The 21429-nt window shown below is 41.3% G+C and overlaps 1 protein-coding gene across 2 annotated transcripts in view; it reads right to left on the bottom strand.

Moving 5' to 3' along the window:
* The window catches only part of FAM110B (family with sequence similarity 110 member B), a 122134-nt gene extending 101373 nt beyond the window's left edge, over positions 1–20761 (bottom strand). For both annotated transcript variants that reach the window (XM_051612178.1, XM_051612182.1), the window contains exon 1: positions 20658–20761. The gene's annotated coding sequence lies outside the window, so the exon portion shown is untranslated. The remainder of the gene's footprint in view (positions 1–20657) is intronic.
* Positions 20762–21429: the final 668 nt, after the last annotated feature.

The raw sequence follows: 21429 nt of genomic DNA, 5'->3' as shown, positions 1-21429 counted from the left end.
AAATTGATGGAAAATTCATTACATCCCCTGTGCAAGTTGTTTCATGATTAATTATCCTAATTTAACTACCTTTGCTTTTGATTCTAGAGTGACACAGAAGCTTCAGGGAAAATTAAAGGCTACACAGGAATTATTTTACCCAAATTTGTTTAAACCTGTAACACAGCAGATTACTGTAGCTGAAAGAATCAAGAATTTCCCTATTCTTCCAGTTTACATCTTTAACACCACGCTGAGGCACTGGAAAGCTAAACACCCAGTGCAGTGACTGCTGAGGAAGAGCAGCAGGAAAGCCAGACAAGGCCAAGGGAGAGATTTCATACTTTAGCATCTCCTAACGATTTAAAACAAGAATTTGCTAGCTTTCAAAATTTATTTATTTTGCTGACATGGATGCTTGCATGAAAGAAAAATAAAAATAATTTGGTCCTGTGGCCAGAGTTTGTTTTAGCAGCATCATAAGACCTGTTTTGGGTGGAACGCTATCACCTGCTGCTGGGAGGCCATGGCAGTGCTGGAAGGCCACACCATGCCCTGGGGCCCAGGCCAGACAGCAGGAACACATGATGCAGGAGAAACATTGATGGCCCCCAGCCCCCACCATGGCCTCACACAGAGAAACATGAAGAGTGTGCCCCTGGGAGCTTTTATAGTGGAGATAAAAAACACATGGGGGAAAGTGAGTGTTGTAATGCCCTGACGGAAAGGGAAAAGCTCCCATAGATATTTGAGGGCAGCAGCGGGTTCCTCACTGACCAGCGTTTCCCCAGCCAGGAGGCTTTCCAGCCATGGAGAAAAAATTTCGTTGAATAAAGACTTAAGTTATTAATAAGAATGAACCTCTTGACCTAGATTTTCTCCAGCTTTATAGAAAAATGTGTACACACAACACAGCCTCTCTCTACAAACACTGAGGTACTACACTCAAAATACATATTTCACAATGAAAACAACAAAAAATAAAAAGCTTTTCACGTCCTTCCCTTACCCAGCATTGTGAAAGAACATGAATACAGATGATTTTGATTAAAACAGAAACCTGAACCCCAGGTTGAATGTATTTACTTTTCAAAAGCATTTTACAATTTGATTTTCTTCTTGCCTGCCGTGATAATTGATGAAAACTACACAGGGATTAAAATGAGCACAGGTGCGTGTCTACACAGTTCAAAGAGATTTGATCCCAAATCAAAATAAAAAACAAACAAACTCAAGTATTTTTAGGAATGGATTTAACACAGCCTAACCAAATAAGCCTAGATTAAAAGCAGGATTTTACAACCCAGATGTAATGTTACTGAAATTTAAAACTCTTATTTCATAATGTATCAGAAACTTTTGTACGCAATACCTGATTTAAGCTGGTATTAACAGCCCTCCATATCATAAGCATTAGAGTGGATTCAGAGAAAAAAATAAAGGCACTAAAAGCAGTTAAGAGCACTAAAATACAAACAGGCATGTGTAACAGACACCTGGCACTAAATCAACATTACTTTTAAATTTGTGAGAGCTAAAAGGAAAGCCCATGAGCTGAGAATATTTTACTGCCAATATACAAATCTGCACAAAACCCATGCTTATTTTCTCTGCCAAAGTTATACTGCTACAGCTGGATCACAATTTCCTTGCACCCGTGAGGGTCAGGAACCATTTGAAAAGAAACACATGATACAGCTAATCTTTGTGCCAGTTAATCATATCTAATGCAAAAGATGTGAATTTCCCCATTTTTTTGTTCCAGCCTCCTTCAAAGCTAACAAGCATGTCAATAATCCCAAATTTGTTGCACTACTTTGTTCAACATATTTAAAAGAAAAATACACACCAATTACACAGGATAAAGAATTTATTCTGTGCTCAAGGCTTATTTCTGAGCTTCTATGAGAACCCAAAAAAACCAGCACCCAATTGTACAGAAAACAAATTAATTTGTCTCAAAGGCATGTCAACGGAAGACCCTACACTTATGTAGTTATTTTTATACAACAGTTATTTTCTTGCTTAAACTACCTAAAACACTGCTCCTACAGTAACATACATTCAATTTATTTTTTTTCTTAATGGAATCCAGTATACTTTCAAGGCCTCCAAATAATAACACTAGGAGATAACAAAGAGATGGATCAGAAATAGACAAATTCTCTCCCTTCCTTTCCCTCCCCTCCAGAAGGGCAGCTTGCAGCTCCCTCAATGTGGGACACATGAGCTAATAATTATAAGTACCACCAAACACGCTTAATTTTCATTTAAGCATCTTTTTGATTAGTCAGATTAAGGGAACACTCACAATCATTTTGCAGAAACACTTCAGTGAAACTGCCAACATCTGAAATTTTCCAAGCAGTCCTGTAACTACACTTACTTCCATGTGTTTTCATGTATGTTTTACCACGGATTTGTATTTTTGTAGCAGTCACTACAGAGAACACTATTACAAATCTAAATTAACTCCATCTCCGTGTCAGAAATCTTACTGACTTAGAGGTTTTGAAACCTCTGAAGTTTTGCTTTTAGATTTTCTAAGATTTTCATACCAACCCTCAGAGGTCTCACCAGGGCACCAAACCCAGTCTTTCAACAGACTGGTACAAAAAGTAAAACTACAAAAACGCGATAAAAATTAACACACCACAAACATATGCTTCTAGTATCTTTATTTTAAACAAAAATGCCATCATCTGCTATTACAGCACAATTAAAAAAAAATTTCCTTTAAATTTCTCAGAACACCAAGAATGTATTTTTCCTATTGCTTAAATCACCTAGATAGTTTTAAAAAGATGATGGATTATTTAAATAGCTCCTTAAACACAAAAAATTTAAAGACCAACAAAAGAAATGACATAAGGATAAAACAGTCTTTTACCAGCTTCTTAATCCATTAAACATATTGGGGAACAAATTTAGTTGCACATTTTTGTCCTAACCAATATTAATTTTAGATGCAGTTCACTTTGAGCACAATCACACTTAAAACCGTAGGGATCATAAAAAGTACAAAGAGAAAGACCATTAAAAAAGTGATCACATGATTTTTCATATTTCACAAAATCCTAAAGGTCAGTTCACGCTCCAAGGAAGACCAACTGTGGGCTTTTTGTTACAGTATATCATTCTGTTCCTATGGAAATATATTTACTGTACAGTTAAAAAGTAACAAAAAAGTAGATTAAGGCATTCATTAAAAAAATATCAGATCCTAAATAATTCAGGTATTCTTAAATAACCTAAATCTGAAATTTCTATAATTTAGTTTTAATTAATAGATAATCAATTCCTTTGCACAAATTTGCACAGCACATGGCTAATTACTACCCTGTAAAGAGTCTTGGGCGGAAAACGGGCATAAATCTTAATGCAGTTAATTAATACAATAAAAATCAAAATACCATTGTCAGTGCCTTTTTTTTTCAGAGCAAGTAGAAATAAAAACATGCTCTTTCACACACGGGCAACTAAACAGAAATAAGACTGTGAAGTGATTCTGCACAGGAAACCCAGGATTAGGGCTGAAACTCTATTCTAATCCTTCTGTCCACAGAGGGATCGGTCACCAAGCAGCATGTAGACCACATGGGCACGCACCTGCAACATACAGGCAGAATTTAAAATACTCACAAAAAGATCGAGCTTTGTCTGAGGGAAGTTTATTTTTGGTTTAGAAGTTGGATTATCTGCCTTCCTCAAAAACAAACAATAACCACACACAGCAGCTTGTCAGTGATTTTGCCAGAACGATACCTGGATGCGACATGTACACTCAGCCCATCATTCCTGGGAATGGCCTCGACAGTGAGAAAAAAGGTCAAGAAAACAGAAAAGAAGACTCTTGCTGCAAACATACTATACAATTCAAGTTGACACAGCCATAACACACCACTACTCTGTGAACTTTCCATTACCTTTCTGTAAATTCCTGGATTAACTCATGAAGTCTAAGCACTTAGTAAAGGTCTTCACAAACTGAGGAGGGGAAGAGCAATTTTTCAAACAAAACAGATTCCCCTAACAACAAAATAATCTGAGAAGACAGTATCATTTATCTGGTTCTGCAAAATGACTGGTAGAAGAGCAAGGTTCATCTTTAAATACCATCTCTTTTTGTCTCACACAATCTTTTTGGATACTTTTATACTACAATATTCAGCAAAGCCACAGCAGGAATCTTCTAGCTGAGCTCAGAACCTCAGGAATTCCTGCTGTTGCTCTCTGGGAGCTCTTCTGGTGCACCTGGGAGCTAAATGAACATCAACAATTTACACGTCTGTGGACTCATTTTTTTTCATTGAAAGTTTGGTCCACTATTAAAAAGTGCATGGTGAGGGGTTTCTAAACCCTGTGATTATAGGTTTGGCACGAAGTACAATAAAAAGGGAGAACCACAGAGAAAGATATACTTTCCGGTGCAGCAGTTTTGCAAAGTCTCCATTTTCCTCTGAGACTGAAGCTACTACTCTCAGTCCTAAGCCATTTTGTCATAAAAGTTTAAATGACAAAGCAGCAAGAAAGATTATGCTTACTTTTGGTACTGCTTCTCTTGAAGTGGAGTAGAATTTAATTTTGTGAGATATACCCATTAACTGGGTTCAACTCTTACCATTTTCATAGCTGACACCAACAATAAAACCATTATTTATAATCGGGAAGTGGAATCATTTGCAAGCTATATTCTGGTCCTTCCCCCTCAAGTATACATGACAAGGTGATTGCCAACAGGACAGGTTTAATAACACTTGATATTTTACCATCGGGTATGTTCCAGGCTGTCTGACAAGTCTGAGGAGGTGGATGAGCCACCATCCCTGGAAAAATCTAAAAAGACAGATGTGGTGCCAGGGGACAGGGTTTAGTGGTGGATGAGGCAGAGTTAGGGCAGTGGTTGGACTTGAAGATCTTAAAGGTCTTTTCCAACCAGAATGACACTGTGATGATACTATAACTTAAATAATTTCTGTGCATGGTAGGCATGCATGTTTGTTTGTAATAAAGCTACAGGATCACCTTACTAAGAATTTTATGGTGTCCATTATTATTTTAAAGCAGTCACACATCAGCTGCCATATTTGACCTATGAAGAAACTGTCGCAGCTAAGTTAACAAGCTCCTAAAACCAGCACTCATTGTACTGATACTAAAAGATACTTGGAGAAATAAAACAGCACTTCAGCTTCCAAACTGAAGTTTTACAAAATTAAGATATGCAAAAGTAGGGACAAACAAAAAGAAAAGCAAAAAAGTCTTTACAAGATCAGACTAAATCTGAAACCATCTTCCTACTTATAAAGCCACATCCTTGATTTTCAGCTTAGTGAGAGGAAAGGCTCTGACATTTATTTTATATCTAATTTCTGAATGGTAATACAGCATGCTGCTTTTGACAAACAAGTACTAATACTAATGGTTATTTAAAAGGTCATGATAATTATATAACTCATCCTTAAACAGTTTACTGTATTAAATGCTAAAAAGCTTTATCCTGGAGAAAAACCAAGCCAAAAAAGCAACAGAGCATTTTCACTGCAATTCTCAATTTTTCCTTTGAAAAGCAAACTCATTATGTTCTATAAAGGGAATAGTCTCTAAAAGACAACCAAATTCTTTCTTTCTTTCTCAAAAGCAGGCTCTGAAGAAATGGCATAAAAAAATATTTTATTCTTGGCTCAAATACGAACATTTGGGAATCACTACTTTAGAGCAAGGACTCATCCACTTAAAGGCAGAAGAATTTATTTTGAAAACTGGTGTGAAATTTCAGGGGGGAAAAAAAAACATACATACTTTGCACTTCCCAGCTTTTGGTAGCTCTCCAGATAAGACAAAAATCTCAAAATAACCTCTTCTGCATATAACTGTTTTCTCATAGATGTTGCCAAGTTATCTTATACCACCAGCGAGAACTTCAACAAGAAGTAACTACTTCCAGAAAAAGCAACTCAGAGCACAGTCATTAAGTGAAAATTAAAAGCTTTCGAGGTATTTTAGAAGAGAGACCTGAGAGTGGGGCCTGAGGAATACATTTCCCTACGTGCCCACCACAGGCTGCTTTGCCACAGGTCTTTCCAGCGCCCTTCAGATGCCACTGGGAGCAAAACTGTAGATCAGGAACAGAGGGCCACCTCTTCAAGACTCAGCCCAGAAGATAAGTTCAAGTCCAGCTCCAGTGCTAAAGACTAAGTTCCTATCGTAGCTAATGGTCCTCAGAGGAACAATGCTTCTCCTTTGGATGCAGACCATGTACTGTAACTGTTCCCTGGAATTGGTTCAAACCAGCTGCAGAAAGGGAAAGCTCATCTATAAAATTTTATCAGGTCCCTACAGAAACATTCAGGGCTTTTAAACAAAGAATACCATTTGTGCGTGTACACATGTGGACATCATTATGTTATGGCAAAAATACCAAGGGATGGGAAGGAGGATTCACTCTTTTGTCTCTACGATGACTCAAGATTACCTGGAGACATCCACATAACATTTTTTGAATGTTGAGAAATACTGCAGGTCCCATGGTCAGTGATGCAAGCCATAAACCAGAGTTCCCCTACCAACTCTTTTTCCCTTCCTCATGGAGACCCATTTTCCCAGGAACACCATTTTGTGTATTCTCCCAATGTTTTTCACGAAGGGACAGTTACTTTATGATGCAAAACCTGTGACCTGTAGGTGCTCTGGCATATTAGCCCTCAAAGCAAACTGTGGCTCACCTGTTGAGCATTCCTCACAGAATCAATGGTAAGGGACACCAAAGGATCCAGAAGGGGTGGCTAGGTAGAGCCCACGATCCAAACCAGAGGCCAGCCATGCCACAACCATGAACAGCAAACAAGGCCATGTACACTGAGCTTCTGTAGGAAACCCGGACCTGCACCACAGCAGGGAGCCACAGCACTTTTCCACACAGCCTCTTCTCAAAAGCACCAGGGAGCACAGCCACCAGGCATGTCCCACCACAAAGACAGATCTAACAGGTGTCTTGCCATCAAGATCGAGCAGAGGACTGCAGAAAGACTCTGCCCCGAGCAAGCACTTGGTCTCTGCATTGCCACAGATATGTCTCTATGAGCTGCTTTTACAGCAGGGTCAGAAAAAAAGGGCACCAGATGGCAGCTATTTTGACAATTCCACTCCCTTCAGTCTCCCGCTACAATTATTGCACCAACTCATCTTCTTTTCCCTTTTTATTTAAATACTCACACTCTGGAATGTACATAGAAGTAAATTAAGGTACTTCTATTATATAGGTCAAGTCCTTACCTGTTCATCTACATACAATAGCATAAAGGTAAAAGTACTAGAGACATCAAAAAAGAAGCATTAATAGTTAATCTTAAACACACGTCCTGGAGATTGTTAGAAGGGGAAAAAAAAACCTAACTGAAAAAAAACTTAAGACAACAGAAAAGTAATAATAAAGAAAGTGAGGCAATACCTAATTAGAATATTTTCTCCAAGATTTTTCCCTTGTGACTAGTTAGTTATATTTTACAAGCAGATAATATATCAGGCATCTTCAATTTACATCACTGTACATTTCATACATACTCAAGTTGAAGAGCAACTATATAAATCAAGATAATTCAGATAAGTTTTGAAACATTTTTAAATTATCTGAAAAAGCTGAACACAGGTCTCCATGTAAAACACACCCCTTTTCTTCCCAAGTCAAAAAATAATTGATTAAAACAAAAACCATAATGTAACGGAGAACGATTAAGCAGCTATGTTCTATAATTTCTCAGCAAGAGAAAGTTCTCCTACACTTCAAGCTGCTAAAGGCTGTGAAGCTGTGATCAAAGGCATGATAATATTAAAAACAAGAAAGAGACGCTGTATAGCAACCCAATGGCACACTCTCTTCTTTCTCAAGAACCTTCAGAGGTATAAATTTCAGCAGCCAAAACCAACCCAGCCACAGTCTAACACAGTAATTCCCTCCACCATACCCTTACCAACCTGTGGCTCTTCCCTGTCCTTGGAGAACACGCACTAGAGGTGCAAGAGAAGTTTGTAGGGTGGTGACCACAGGGCTTCTTATATTCTTATTTACACTTTTATTAATTGTCATGCCAATGAGCTAGTTGATCATGGATAGTAACTGTACGAGCTGTTTGACTTGATGAACAAGATAAACAGAATTAAAGTGAGGTATATTTCATTGTCAAAGACCACAAACTTTGCGAATATGAAAAAGTTCTAATGTTGACTTTAGAAAAATCCCAGCCTAGGAAGATCTTCACAACTCTGTGTAACTCTGCAAAACAGCTTCAAATAAAGGAAAAAAAACCCACAACCAGTTGTATCCATGTGACTGCTCTATAGAAGAACAAGAGAATATCTTCTGTACTCCAACATTCATTACAATAACACTTAAAGTGAATTTTAAAAGGTCATGTTCCATATATTGCCTAATGAGAAGAGAAAGGTATTAAGGAAACAATGCTAAATTCACTGCTGCAACTCCAAAATTGCAAAGCAAAAAGGACCAAGTGTAGAACTACTTTATTGCTTCTTTCAGTTCAGGTTATTGTGGTACCAAATTATACTTCCCAGAGACTGCTAGCACTCTTCAGTCTGGCCCAATGCCAAAACCAGCTTACTTAGTTTTAAAATATTAAATGGCTTTCACAATGTGCACTAAGTTGAATGAAGTATTCCATAAAAGCAAATCACACTGATTAAAGAACAGGTTCTGTTTCTCATTAGAAATTCAACTTTAAATTAGTGGAAGTTCCAGGCATGGGAAAGGCACGGCAGAAAGACTGGAACCTCACAGCAAGCAACTTTGCATTAGACAGTATCTGTATCACAACAGCCATAATACAGACTGCCTCCTCACCTTCCTGTCAGTCTCATACTAGAATTCCTTCATGCTTCAACTGCAGCAATGGGTGACAGGCCACTAGCCTGCAGCAATGCAATGCTAACCACATCCACTCCTAAACCAAAGCACAATTATTAGGTGTAAATGCTACCAGGACTTTTCTGATAACAGTCTTTGTCCCTCTGGTCTCCAACTCACCCAGCCTCAGCTGCAACAACTACAGGAAACAGTTTTTGGTGAAGAAGTTTTGGCCCTGCAGAAAAATGAGAACAAACTACTGAGAAAGTGTGAACCTATAGGGTAGGTGGCTTTTCTGCTCCACAGCTTCATCAATCCCCTCTGACCAGAATATACAATACTATCCTACTATCTGGCAGTAAAGCAAGCCTACCATCACAGAATCACAGAATCACGGAACCAGAGTCCTTGGGTTTGGAAGGGACCTCAGTCCAACTCTTCTGTTAGAGCAGGATCACCAATAGTAGATCACACAGGAACAAGTCCAGATGGGTTTTGAGTATCTCCAGAAGATATACCACCTATCTGAGCAGCTTTTTCAGTGCTCTGTCACAGTAAAGAAGATTTTCCTTATGTTTAACTTGAACTTTTTATGCTCCAGCTTGTCCTCACTGCCCCTTGTCCTGTCATTGGACCCTGTGGAAAAGAGACTGGTCCCATCCTCCTGAAACCCATCCTTTAGATATTAATAAGCTTTATGAGCTCCCCCCTCACTCTCCTACAGGCTGAACAGACCCAGCTCTCTCAGCCTTTCTGCATAGGGCAGATGCTCCATTCCCCTAATCATCTGTGTGGCCTTGAGCTGGGATCTTTACCATCATTAGTAGCATTTGATTAGTATTGACCATGATGATAGCACAGGAAGAAAATATACCTCTCTATTTTCTGGCCGAGCAGTGCAGCCCACATGATGCAGTAAAATTTACGTAGGAAGTGGAGTGTTAGGATCCGATTTCACAATGGGACAGGGCAACTTATAAAAAGTCTTTTCACTAACAGTCCTCCAGAAGTAATACGGAAATCAAATTAGTTGATTGCAACAATCTAAACAGCATCATTTGATATCTTCACAGCAGTTCCTGGATAATGAAAGTTTAGAGGGAGAAATCCTATCTTTTATTAAACCAAACATAACTGGGGGAAAGGACCTCTCCCTACAGCTCTTGCCTGTTCCATTTTAGGCCAAGTAACGAAACATTAATGCTGCTTAGCCAGCAAAGCACAAGTTAATTCAGCTTCTGTCTCCCCAAAGCCTCTAATTCTTGGTCTAGTTTTCTTGAAGAGCACTTAAAAATGTTTCAAATATAAGGTGAAGTTCATATGATTGTATCTTCTCTGCACTTCTCTTTACAAGTGGAGTGACAAGGAATAGTGTACAGTTCCCCTCCCGGGAAGCAGGTGTACCTACAAAGTTAGGGTATAAAAATAAGTACAGGAGCAATAGCTGTTTCACCATTACACTATGGACATGCCAGTTGTGAGGACACAGATGTTTCATAGAACCAAAGGATATCACAAGTTGGAAAGGATCTGTAAGAATCATCAAGTCCAACTCCTGGCTCCTTGAAGGACTACCCAAAACTTAACTGTGACTGAGCACATCCCCCAGGCACTCCTTGAACTCTTGACAGCTTTGCTGCTGTGATCACTTTCCTGGGGAGCCTGTTCCAGTGACCAACCACCCTCTCAGGGAAGACTCTTTTCCTAACTTCCCATCTGAACTTCCCCTGACACAGCTTCATTCCATTCCCTCATGCTCTATCACCTCCCCCTCTGCTGCCTGTCTTGAGGAAGTTGTAGACTTGGATGAGGTTTCCCCCCACCTTCTCTTCCCCAAGTTGAACAAACCAAGTGACCTCAACCACTCCACATACATCATGAGTGCACAGTATCAAAGCTACAGTGATTGGACAGGTTGTCAACAAACCAAAGCCTAGCACATACGGAAAACATTCACTCAGCATAGGCTTCAGAAACAGAAGGAGGGTGGCAGCAACATGGAGTACAAACAGAATGCATGTCAAGCAAAGTTCAATTTGAGGTACCACTGGATCCCAGAGAGGCCACCAAACTCCTCATTCTCCAAAGGTGTCTTCTAGGATGGCCCTATACAATTGTTTCAGTCTTTCCTTGTGGTGTTAAGGGAGGCCTCTTATTTTTTCATTCACATTCAGCACTTACTTGAGCAATTTTCCTTTATCTTTTATCCTACCAGCCGACAAAATAAAACAGGTGACCATATATAGTAGGCCACTGAATTGATTTTGCATTTTTATTACATTTGGGAGAAAGTATGCTGCAATAGTTTTGTTCTATCTCATCAGCACTCCTGTACTTTAGTATATTTTCTGGATAAAGCCCATGCAGACAAATTTGCAGATACATCACATAGTTCTTGGTCTTTATGGTTCACTCTCTCGCTTAGCTCATGTTTGCTGTCAGTTGCCAGGTTCTTAGATCAGGAAAGGGTAATTCACACATCTGCCTACTGTAACAAAAACCAGAAAGGCCAGAATGGAGCAGCTGATTTTCCCATATTGCAGAGCTTTCAAATATGCCATTTAAAGTTCTATTCCCAACAGTGACAGTCCAAAGAAACTCCAAGGCAGGTACGCAGAAAATTTTTGCCCTTAATGCTACTAATTTTACACATGCTGAGTGAAAAACATTTGCCTATTTGAGTGCATTTCTGCAATTGTACTTTTTCATTCATTAAGGTAAGAAATTGCTTCTTCTATGCAATCTGCTACTATTCAGATAGCAAAACATTGTGATGTCTGGTAGCAGACTTGCTTTTTTTGGCTTTAGGAGAGTTCCCCCCTCCCCCTTCCTGTGAGAGGAAAGCTTTTCCCAAAGGATTTAAATGATTTCATAAAACAAATGTAAAAACAAAGACACTTTTGTTTAAGGACCGAAGGTTTTGTTTTGTTTTAAGGGGGATGGAGAGGGAAGGAAGAGAGAAATGACACTGATCATCTTTCAATTAAGCAGGAAAAAAGTTGATATCTCATTCCTAAAATAGAAACTTTGTGATAGCACAAACTTGCTATAATAAAAAGGTCATCTGAAAACAAAAAAATAATCAAGATATTTTTCCTAAGTATACAGGTTTTGTTTACTAAAGCCAGAAGTGAACACCTCAAATCATTTAGCAAAGATCTGCTGAGAACATTTTCTCTGCAAATTCAAGTGCTTACACTGTACATTCCTATATGCTCTGCTTCATTAAAGTCAATTTCTCCTTTCCCACAGTCTATCAAACAGGAAGAAAGAGAACAAAAAAAATATCTGAAATGCCTGGCTTTAAATACAGAAAGATTTGGGAGATTTACTTCAGCTAGAGCTTCTGAAGATTAGGCATTATAATACTCAACCTTTCATTTACTGAAATAGGACCCAACATTACAATGGGAGTAACTCCCTGAACGTGCACAGTAAGCCTTGCAAGATGGGAACAATGCTAACAAATGAAAAAGGAAAAACTAACTAAAACATCTTGAAATCTTTCAGAAAAAAACATGTATGGAGGTTCTGCAGGAAACCTGAGAGAGCAGACCTTCACATCTGCAAGTGTTCCCCAAGCATTTATACCAACGCATTGCAGAAACTTCACATTGCAGATTTGGGATTCTAGTTTATGATCAGCAAAAACTACATTGATGGATCTGTAAGTCTTTACATATTGTATTAAGTTTTATCACACAGAGAGAAGTCCAACAGCCTCAAGTGATCTTCAGTGAAAAAAAAACTCACCTATCCAAATGGAGTGAAAGCAATGCACAAAGTCCCATTCACACTGCCTAGCATTTAAATTCATTCAGAATTGTCACTCACTGCAATTACCATTCAACATCCAAAACTAACACACTAGGAGAACTCAACAGCAATACACTTCAGTAATATCACAGCTCACAAAGGCAAAACAAGATAGTTAAGAATCCTGCAATTAAATACAACACGTAAGTGAAATCTATCACATTTTAACTACTTGAACTTGTATGACTAATTTACAAATGTTAGCAGTATTCAATTTTTTCTAAATGCAGTAATGAAGTACACACATGCACAGGAAATCACAAGATGTTCTTTTAATTACAAGATTAAAAAAACACGTCTAAAACCATCGGGGATGGACAGGAGAAATAACATTCTATCAAATATATCACAGCAACATTACTGTTTATAAAACAATATAAATAAAATTTATATTACCATAATTGCAAAAGTGCTCTACCCAACAATTACTGAAATTATTTTCCTCCATCCTAGTTTAAGCTGAAGATATAGATACGTATACACACACATACGTACATAGAATCATAGAGCGGTTTGAGTCAGGAGGGACCTTAAAGATCATCTAGTTCCAACTCCCCTGCATGAGCAGAGACACCTCCTGCTAGATCATGTTGCTCAAAGTCCCTTCCAACCTGGCCTTGAACACTTTCAGGGAGGGGGCATCCACAACTATCCTGGGTAACCTGTTTCAATGTCTCACCAAGTCTCTGTCCCAGGTTAACTTCCAGATCAGCTCTGGAAATACACATGCAAGGAACAGCTTCATTTCTAGCGGTCCCCTGGCCTCTCAAATGGTAACATGCACACATTAACTTGTCAAAGAGAGAAAGATAACATGCAAAGGTCATTACAAACCCAAGGGTCTGGGTTCACTCAAGGATTTGGGTAATTATTTAAAATAGCCTTGTCCAATACCGTGCAGATATACTAGACAAAGACTAAGGCACTACAACCTATGGTTCTTTCACAAAACTCCTTAAGCTCATATTTACACAAAAAAAACACCATGACTCTATGTAGAAATCTGAAAGTTAAGCCACTGGAAGGCTGCAGAACAATGTTTCTTTCCCCTTTCTTCTGCCCACAATTCTTCTATTTTCCTTTGCTTTGTTTCTGAACTATGCAAGACACCATATAATTTACAGATGCTCACACCTCCCAAGGTTTTCCTGTAGTTTGCTCGAAGGTTCTACTTTGTTCCTTCCCTGCTGTAATCTTTCTTCATTCCAAATTTTTCTAAACAGTGCAACCCCAACCAGCTAAAAGATATATCCACACTTACATCACAGCAATGAATAAAACATGAGCTTTCCAATTTAATTTGGACACAAGTTAATGTACATACTGACTTCATGTGTAATGTATAAGCATTTATCCTTCATTTCAACCAGCTTGTTCACCGAGTATTTCCATAATTCTCATTTTCTCGGTCACATTTTCTCTCTTGTATTCTTTCACATGTGCATGTTCCAGATTTTGCCTCCATCTCCTATACCACTTGCTTCTTGCTCCAATCCATTTTTTTGCTTCCCAGTCTGAGCAGGATCACCATGAAACATAGTTCCTTGACCTATTAACAAGAAGGATATCCCTTCCCACTTTTTTGGGCTGCAGACAATACTGGATGCTGCTGTTATCCTCCCTGCCCCATAAAGTCTTAAAACATTTCCTCCCATTTCTTAATTCAGACTTTTCCAAGACTTTAAATTGTAACAGGAAATTATTTGAGCAATTTTCTTTTTAAAGAACACAGTAAACCATCAAGAGACAAGTCCTCTGCTTTCCAATTTGCTACAGACTGGTTGAATTTAGGTTTACTCTCTCCTTTGCAAGTCTGAAATAAGTAACTTTTCCACCTCATCCACTTGTATTCGGAACTTGAAAGCTGTCAAGCGAAAGACACTGCAGAAATGCAAAGCATAGTCCTAGTCTCATCTTCTTTAATGATAAGCCCAACACTCATATAAAAGAGCAATAGGAGTAAATGAAAAATCACAGTAAATGAATAGCCTAACACTACATACTAAAAGCCACCAAGACAATAAATTGAGTTTTCCCTCAGACTGCTATACTCTTTTGATGGCTCAACACAATCTCTTCATGTTTACTTCCTATGGGGGATGCTGACATGTTGACCTCATTACACAGCTCCTCTTTAACACACACTTTTAAGGTGAACACCTACAATCTAATAGTCCAGATTTTTCATAAACTAAACTATGCATGAAAGGAGTTAGCAACTAGATTATTTCTAAGGAAGCTAGACATTTGTCTTATAAATTCAAAGCAAACAGACATAAAGCAATATCAAGACACTGATCTTGCTTTGATGTACAAACACACTCAAAGCATCTTACTTTTTAAATTGCTCTTCTCAAGACGCGTCCGCACAAATGACACACAATTCTTCTTCCTTTTTGAATAGTCATCTTGAAACTTCCAGAAGTCTGGCTGTGCGTTCAAAGCCCAGCTACAAAAGAGCTTATAAATGGACAGACTATGATCCTATAGCAAAGATGAAACTAAGTCAAGATAGTGGAGCCTTCAAACCCCATAAACCATCATTACACTTTCAATGAAACACATGCCTCTTCAGTATGTCCCAGTCAACTTAGCAGTTACTAGAGAAAAGTGTCTAAACTAGCATATCTCATACCTCAATTTGTTCCCAGCAGTTAGATTGTGTTGGCTTTTGTATAGCTCAGTACCAACACCCGGCTCAGGTCACCTGCAAAATAAAGCTACAGACAAGCATACGTCCCCCTGTCTGGGAGCCCCAACCCTGGATCTTCAGCAGTCCTGCACCTCACCTACTCACCTACTCTCACCGACACCCTTCCCAGGTGAAGCCTCCCTATTCCTGTTCCCAGTGGCATGTTCTTCAAACAGCAGGATGCAGCCAGTGCCACGGACCTCTCTAAAGATAAGAGAGCATGAAATCAAGCAGAGGATAGACATGGGCGGACCAGGAGAGCATAATCCTTTTAAGAGTTTAGGTCAGCAATCCTGATCTCCAGCTCACAGGTCCATTTAAATGTTCTTCTGCCCCATACATATTACTTTGTGGTTATTTGTAACACTTCACGAGTTATACTTTATTCCACTCCAACATACACAAAAAAAAAAAGAAAAATCAACAGCTACTAAAGTCATAGGTAGACATTTTATTTTTTATAAATGCCATTCAACATCAAGTGACTGGGCTCATCACATCTTCTTCACATTAGTTTTATATTTCTGTTGATTATCGGTGAAGATCAAAGCATAAAAAGTTATGGTAGCTTGAATTACCCAAACTGCCCATTTCCTTGATAGTCACATACAAACTTAAACACAAGCTGGGATATAAGAGACATAGCTGGGAGAGCATCCTAATTCTGACAATTGGGAAACTCATTTTTATTTCCATTGTACAATATTCTAATATTCATTCAACAAATCATCAAATCACCCTCCTGTATGTCAAGCTTTTAATCCAAAATTACGTATGAACCTTCAGTTTACAATCCTTACTCCTCTTCAAGAATCTGCCTGAGGGAATTTATAAGCAACTGCTATCTCCTCTCTCTGCTGTTACTAAGCTACAAAAGCCAGGACAACTTAAGTTTTGGTCTCCCACCTCACTCCAGACTGTCCACACCCCATCGTCCCTGTACATATTAAATTCTAGCAGAACATTTTCTGTACACGTGTGACCAGAACTATGTACAGAATTTGACATTAGCCTCCCTAAAGCCTTGCATAACAACTCTCTTATCTGCACTGAAGACTCTCACCAAGGATCACACTTGCTTTAATTTCATGCCCACCTCCAATAGTCATCCCTGTTTGACTATGGCATTCAGGTCTTTTCCTCCAGGCCTGTTTTAAGAGATGACCTGCCAGCTGATAGCACATTTGACGTTAATAATCACTCAGTAGATAACTTCACTTTTAGAGCCATTTAACTTCCTCGCATTCCTCCTGCTTCAGTCATCACAGACAGTCAGTTCTTCCTGTGCAATAATCCAACCCCGCTTGGTGCTGACTACATTTCCAAGCTTTGCCTCATCAGCAACCATCCTTTGCACAGCATTATCTCAGCCAGTATGGTGAAGCAAAAAAATACAGCCTCCCCACTAATACTGATCCAGAACAGTAATTCCATTCCTTTATTCACCTAGACAGGGTCACAGTTTCTCCTTCGTATACCTCATCATTTTTAGCCAAGCTCCATGCTTCCAACTTCGTATTTTCAGTGTTGCACCCACCATGGTGTATACACATCGAACTGAAGCTTTCTCCTCACTTTAGTACATCCAGTATTTAACCAGTAATAATATTACTTTAGTCTTCCATGACCTAATTGTGGCAAATCCATGATGCATTTTATCCTGTTTTCCATTTATCTTTCTACACTTAATTATCTTTTCCATTCCAAATTTGTTCTAAATACTTGAATACTATTGAGACCAGAGTAAAATGTGTAAAGATTTCATTCTCTTCACCTTTTAAAATAAATACAAGTGTATTTCTTCTCTTATATTGCTATCACAACTGATACATTCAACAAAAAGAGATAACAACCAATCTCTTTTTTTTTACCTGGCTGCAGTGTCCTTTGCCAACTCTTTCAGACCCCTAAAACAGAGACTCTTTACTTCTTTAGTTTGTCTGCACTAAATCTGGAAGATGCTTTAAGACGTTTATTCAGGTAATTTGTTTGGCATCCTATTCTTCTCTCATGTTCAAATCCTCATCCCTATTGAAAACTGGTTAAAACTGCTAATTTTGGAGGCACTAGACACATTTTTCAACTACAGCCTTGTCCTGACATCATAGCAAAGTTCGCTTCTCCTTTTTATTTCCTCTTCATCTTAAATTTCTTCATGCTCTAGCTTTTGGCAATTCACATGTTACTCCTGCAGTTTCTGCTCTCCGATGATCAATCCCTTCTTTTGCTTCATTCCTTGCAGGTTTTCCGGTAACTTGCAGTATCTTAATCTCACAGCAAGACCCACAGCCCCACTTGGCAAGCTTTTCCTCCTCCTTAAAATGCAGTTTGCAAGCAGCTGTAGCATCTTCTACTTAAACACAGCCCAAGCTTTTTCTTTTTTAAATCTCTAACTCCTACAGGTCTTCAGTCTTGTGGACTTCAAAAACTGGTTCCTCTAACTTCCCAGAACTTGTTCTGCTAAAGTAAAGCTTCCTTGAAATAAAAACACTTTATAGCTGACATACTTATCCTTCAGTTTAATTTAAAATTATTAACTTGTGGCTAATCAACACATGTGCTTAAGGCATGTGGAATGGAGCCATAATCTAGCAGTGGAAAGCAAGACCCAGTGTCAGCCACAGAGAGACCAGAGACATTCCTTACCCAGAGTTCAAAGATACACCCTCTAGTTCTGGGCAAGCTGTAAAAACGAGCCCTCATTTACTCTGCATTCCACTACAACTAATAGCCAAAATCTACCCTATGATATTCCACTGTACTCATTTCCAATCCAACTATGTCACCACTGCAAAACAGACTTAAAAAAGCACATTTGAGAAACACAGCCCTTCTATACACTAGCACAGTATCTCAAATGCACCCTGTAGCTCTGAGCAACCAGAAGAACATATTTGCAAGGCTACGTTTGATAATTTGACTCAGTTTTGCCTCACCAAATCAATGTTAGCCCTCCAGATCTTGGAGTGTAACATGAACCCTTAGCAGAAAGCCACCTCCCAACTACTGGAGAACTTGCACCCATATTAAGTGCCTCCAGCAACAATTTCAGATCTCAAGCCCCCAGAGTGCAAACTACAAGCCTATGATGAACAGGGAAAAACAGAGCTGATGGCCAAATGCTATAGCAGAACATGGAGAAAACCACTCTGGCAAAGTGACAGTGAATGATCTCCGTATCTGGAATACAACATTTCCCTCTTAAGATTACCTTGTGATAGAACTTTATTAATATGGATGCACTGGAATGAACGCAGGCTAGGCCTTCTGTGCAAGAGTGAACTTACTGGCATAGGCTATCAGTTTCATCAAGGCAGTAAATCACACTAACCACCACATTCCTGCTATACCTGCATCTACACTATGGCACACAGGCACCTGCCTGCTACCTCCTGCCCACAGAGAGGAAACACAGCACCACAGCATGAAGTATCAACTGACACAGTAAGTTACTAACACACATTAAATGGGGGACCTGGCAGGGCCCACAGCTCTGTCAGCTCTAACAGCCCCAAACGACAGCAAGCACTGCCCCCTGCCTCTGCAGGACTGATGGTAGTCTCTGCATTGACCTCCCTGGCCACTGCCACCAACAGGTACATCTCCTCAGGAAGCACATTCACACAGCTGGTGCTTTCTGTCCCGTTACCACTCTCCCTAGCTTGAGCCAAGCCTTTGCAGAAGTGGAGTGTTCAGCCACCCTCTAAACTGAGGAGCATTGTGCTAGACACCTCAAAAAAAGCAATTCATTGTGTTGGTCGTGGACAAGGAAGTAACATGCCACCTTTTACTCCAGGAGTGCTTAGAAGTGTTTTATCTTGTTAATTCTAGGTCAGTTGAGCGCATGTGTGGTATGGATTACACTGACCCTTTTAGAGCTCTCAACGTTTTTAAATAAGTAGGACACTTAACGTTAGTACAAGCCAAGCACACTTCTATGCGCCAAGCTCAACCAGCAGGCTCTATGGGCAGAAGCAAGAACAAACTGCTTTAGAAAGCACAGCTCTTATAGCACATTATAACAAATGTAAAACAAATTATAAATGCCAAATCTGACCCAGTATCATATTAAATTCAGGCACTGCACAGAAAAAGGAAGTTGAACTCAAGTGACCTTTGGGAAGCCACCCAACAGACCAGTGGGAGATTTACAATCAGAGCAAGTATTTACAGCTAAGTGTTAAAAAGGTCCACAAGAGAGCTGAAAGTTGTCTTGCTGCTTACAAAACAAAATAGCATTGGTATTTTAAGCACAAAGGAGATGTTTAATTCTTAAATATCTGAACACAACAACTTCAGACTTTAAATACAAGCAAAGTTTAACACACAAATGACTGTAAAATTCAAGTTTGAAGAAGTTAATAATGATTCACTGGAGATGTTAATTTTCCAGTGACAGCTCTTAGAAAGTTTTCACCTTCATCTCTTAACGTACTACCTGCCATATATACAGGACCTTAGAACACAGATAATTCCATTGCCTTCCCTGCTTTTCACAGACACCTTGAGTAAGGGAAGTAGGAAAAAACCCCCACATTTCAGTAAGTTACCTTTTGGATAAGCCTCCTCCCTTCTCCCAGCTAAAGTTTTCTTTCGGCCAGACCGGCCCTTGGCGAGGGCACCAGGCGCCGGCAGGCCCGGCTCCAGGCGGGGTTTGTGACAGATGCGGAGCCGACCCTGAGCGGGGCGGGCGCCGACCCGCGGGAGCCGGCCATGTGCTCAGCCCCGCATCCCCCGCACGGGCATCCCCGGGAAGGAGGAGCTCACCCTTCGCACCGACTCTGGGAAACAACTCGGAGGAGTTCCGACAGCTATCGCTTCCAGCGGCTTTCTCCCGGGCCATATGTTTTGCCCTTACATTAACGAGAAATTTCAGAGGAGCCAAACCGCTCTGCCCGGACCCGCTGGGGCCGCAATTGCCGCCCCCAAGCGCAGGGGACGAAGCCGGCTCGGCCCCGCTTCCGCGCCGGGCACCTACCCGCGGCACCGATCCCACCGGGACTGCCCCCGACCACCAGAGGCAGCCGCCCTCCCCGCCGACCCCCGGGCAGGGCAGGACTGGGCGGCTCCTGCCGCAGAGCCCCCCGCCCGCCCCGGGGGCAGCGCGGCGCCGCCAGCCCCGCACCCGCCCGCGCTGCCGGCCCCTTCGCCAGCTGCCTGCTGGGGCTGGCAGCAGGGGGTCCCGCCCGCCGCCGCTCCCCGGGGCCGCCCCCAGCCAACCGGGGAACGGCTACGGGACGGCTCCGCGTTCAGCCCCGGGCCCCGCCGAGCTCGGAGCGGCGGCCTGGCCCGGCCCGCCGCCGTCCTTACCGTTCCTCGCCAGAACGGCGCGGGAGCCTCCCAGAGAGGAGCGAGACGAAGCCGCGGGGAAGAGCAGGGAGCCGGCCGAGAAAGCCGCCGCCGCCGCGAGGAGGAGGAGGAGGGGGCGGAGGATCGCGGCAGAGGGGAGGATACGGGGGCGGGGGAGCCGACCGGCTGGCAGCCGCCCGCCCGCCGCGCAGCCGGCGCTTCCTCCCGACACGCTGCTGAACCGCGCCGGGCCGGGCCGGGCCGGGCCGGGCGTGGGGGCTGGGGCGTGGGGCCCGCCCAGCCCCGCTGGGCTCGGCGGGCGGGGAGCCCTGGCGGGCGGGATGGCCCCTTCCCTGCCCGCGCCGCACAAAGGGGACCCGCCGCTGCCGCCTTTGTTCGGCCGAGCGGCGCCCGGGAGGGGGGAAGGGAGGGCGGCGAGGTGGCAAGCTGGGAGCTTCTTCCCCCCGAGGGTTGTTCCTCCGGCCCTGGCAAACGTGGGGTAACTTCAGTGAAGTTAATTTGGGTCTGTGATGAAAACCCCCTCCACCTGTGCCAAGTGCCGCTCGGCATCCAGCATTGAAGTCAGCCTACACGCAGTGCTTCAGCTGCCTGTTTACGCCTCAGGAGCTGACTGGTGACTCCTCTTAAATTAAGCTGGGTTGTTTTTTGTTGTGTTTTTTGGTTTTTTTTATTGCAGAGGGTAGATGGGATCGCGAAGATTGGTTTCTTAGCATTCTGCATTTTGCAGCCAGCAAGAGCTACTAACAAGTGAATTACATATATACGCCTTTTA

This window comes from Apus apus, chromosome 2, assembly GCF_020740795.1.
Source record: "Apus apus isolate bApuApu2 chromosome 2, bApuApu2.pri.cur, whole genome shotgun sequence".
NCBI lineage: Eukaryota > Metazoa > Chordata > Aves > Apodiformes > Apodidae > Apus > Apus apus.
Note: the sequence above shows the minus strand (reverse complement) of the source record. Positions and strands in the feature narration are given on the sequence as shown.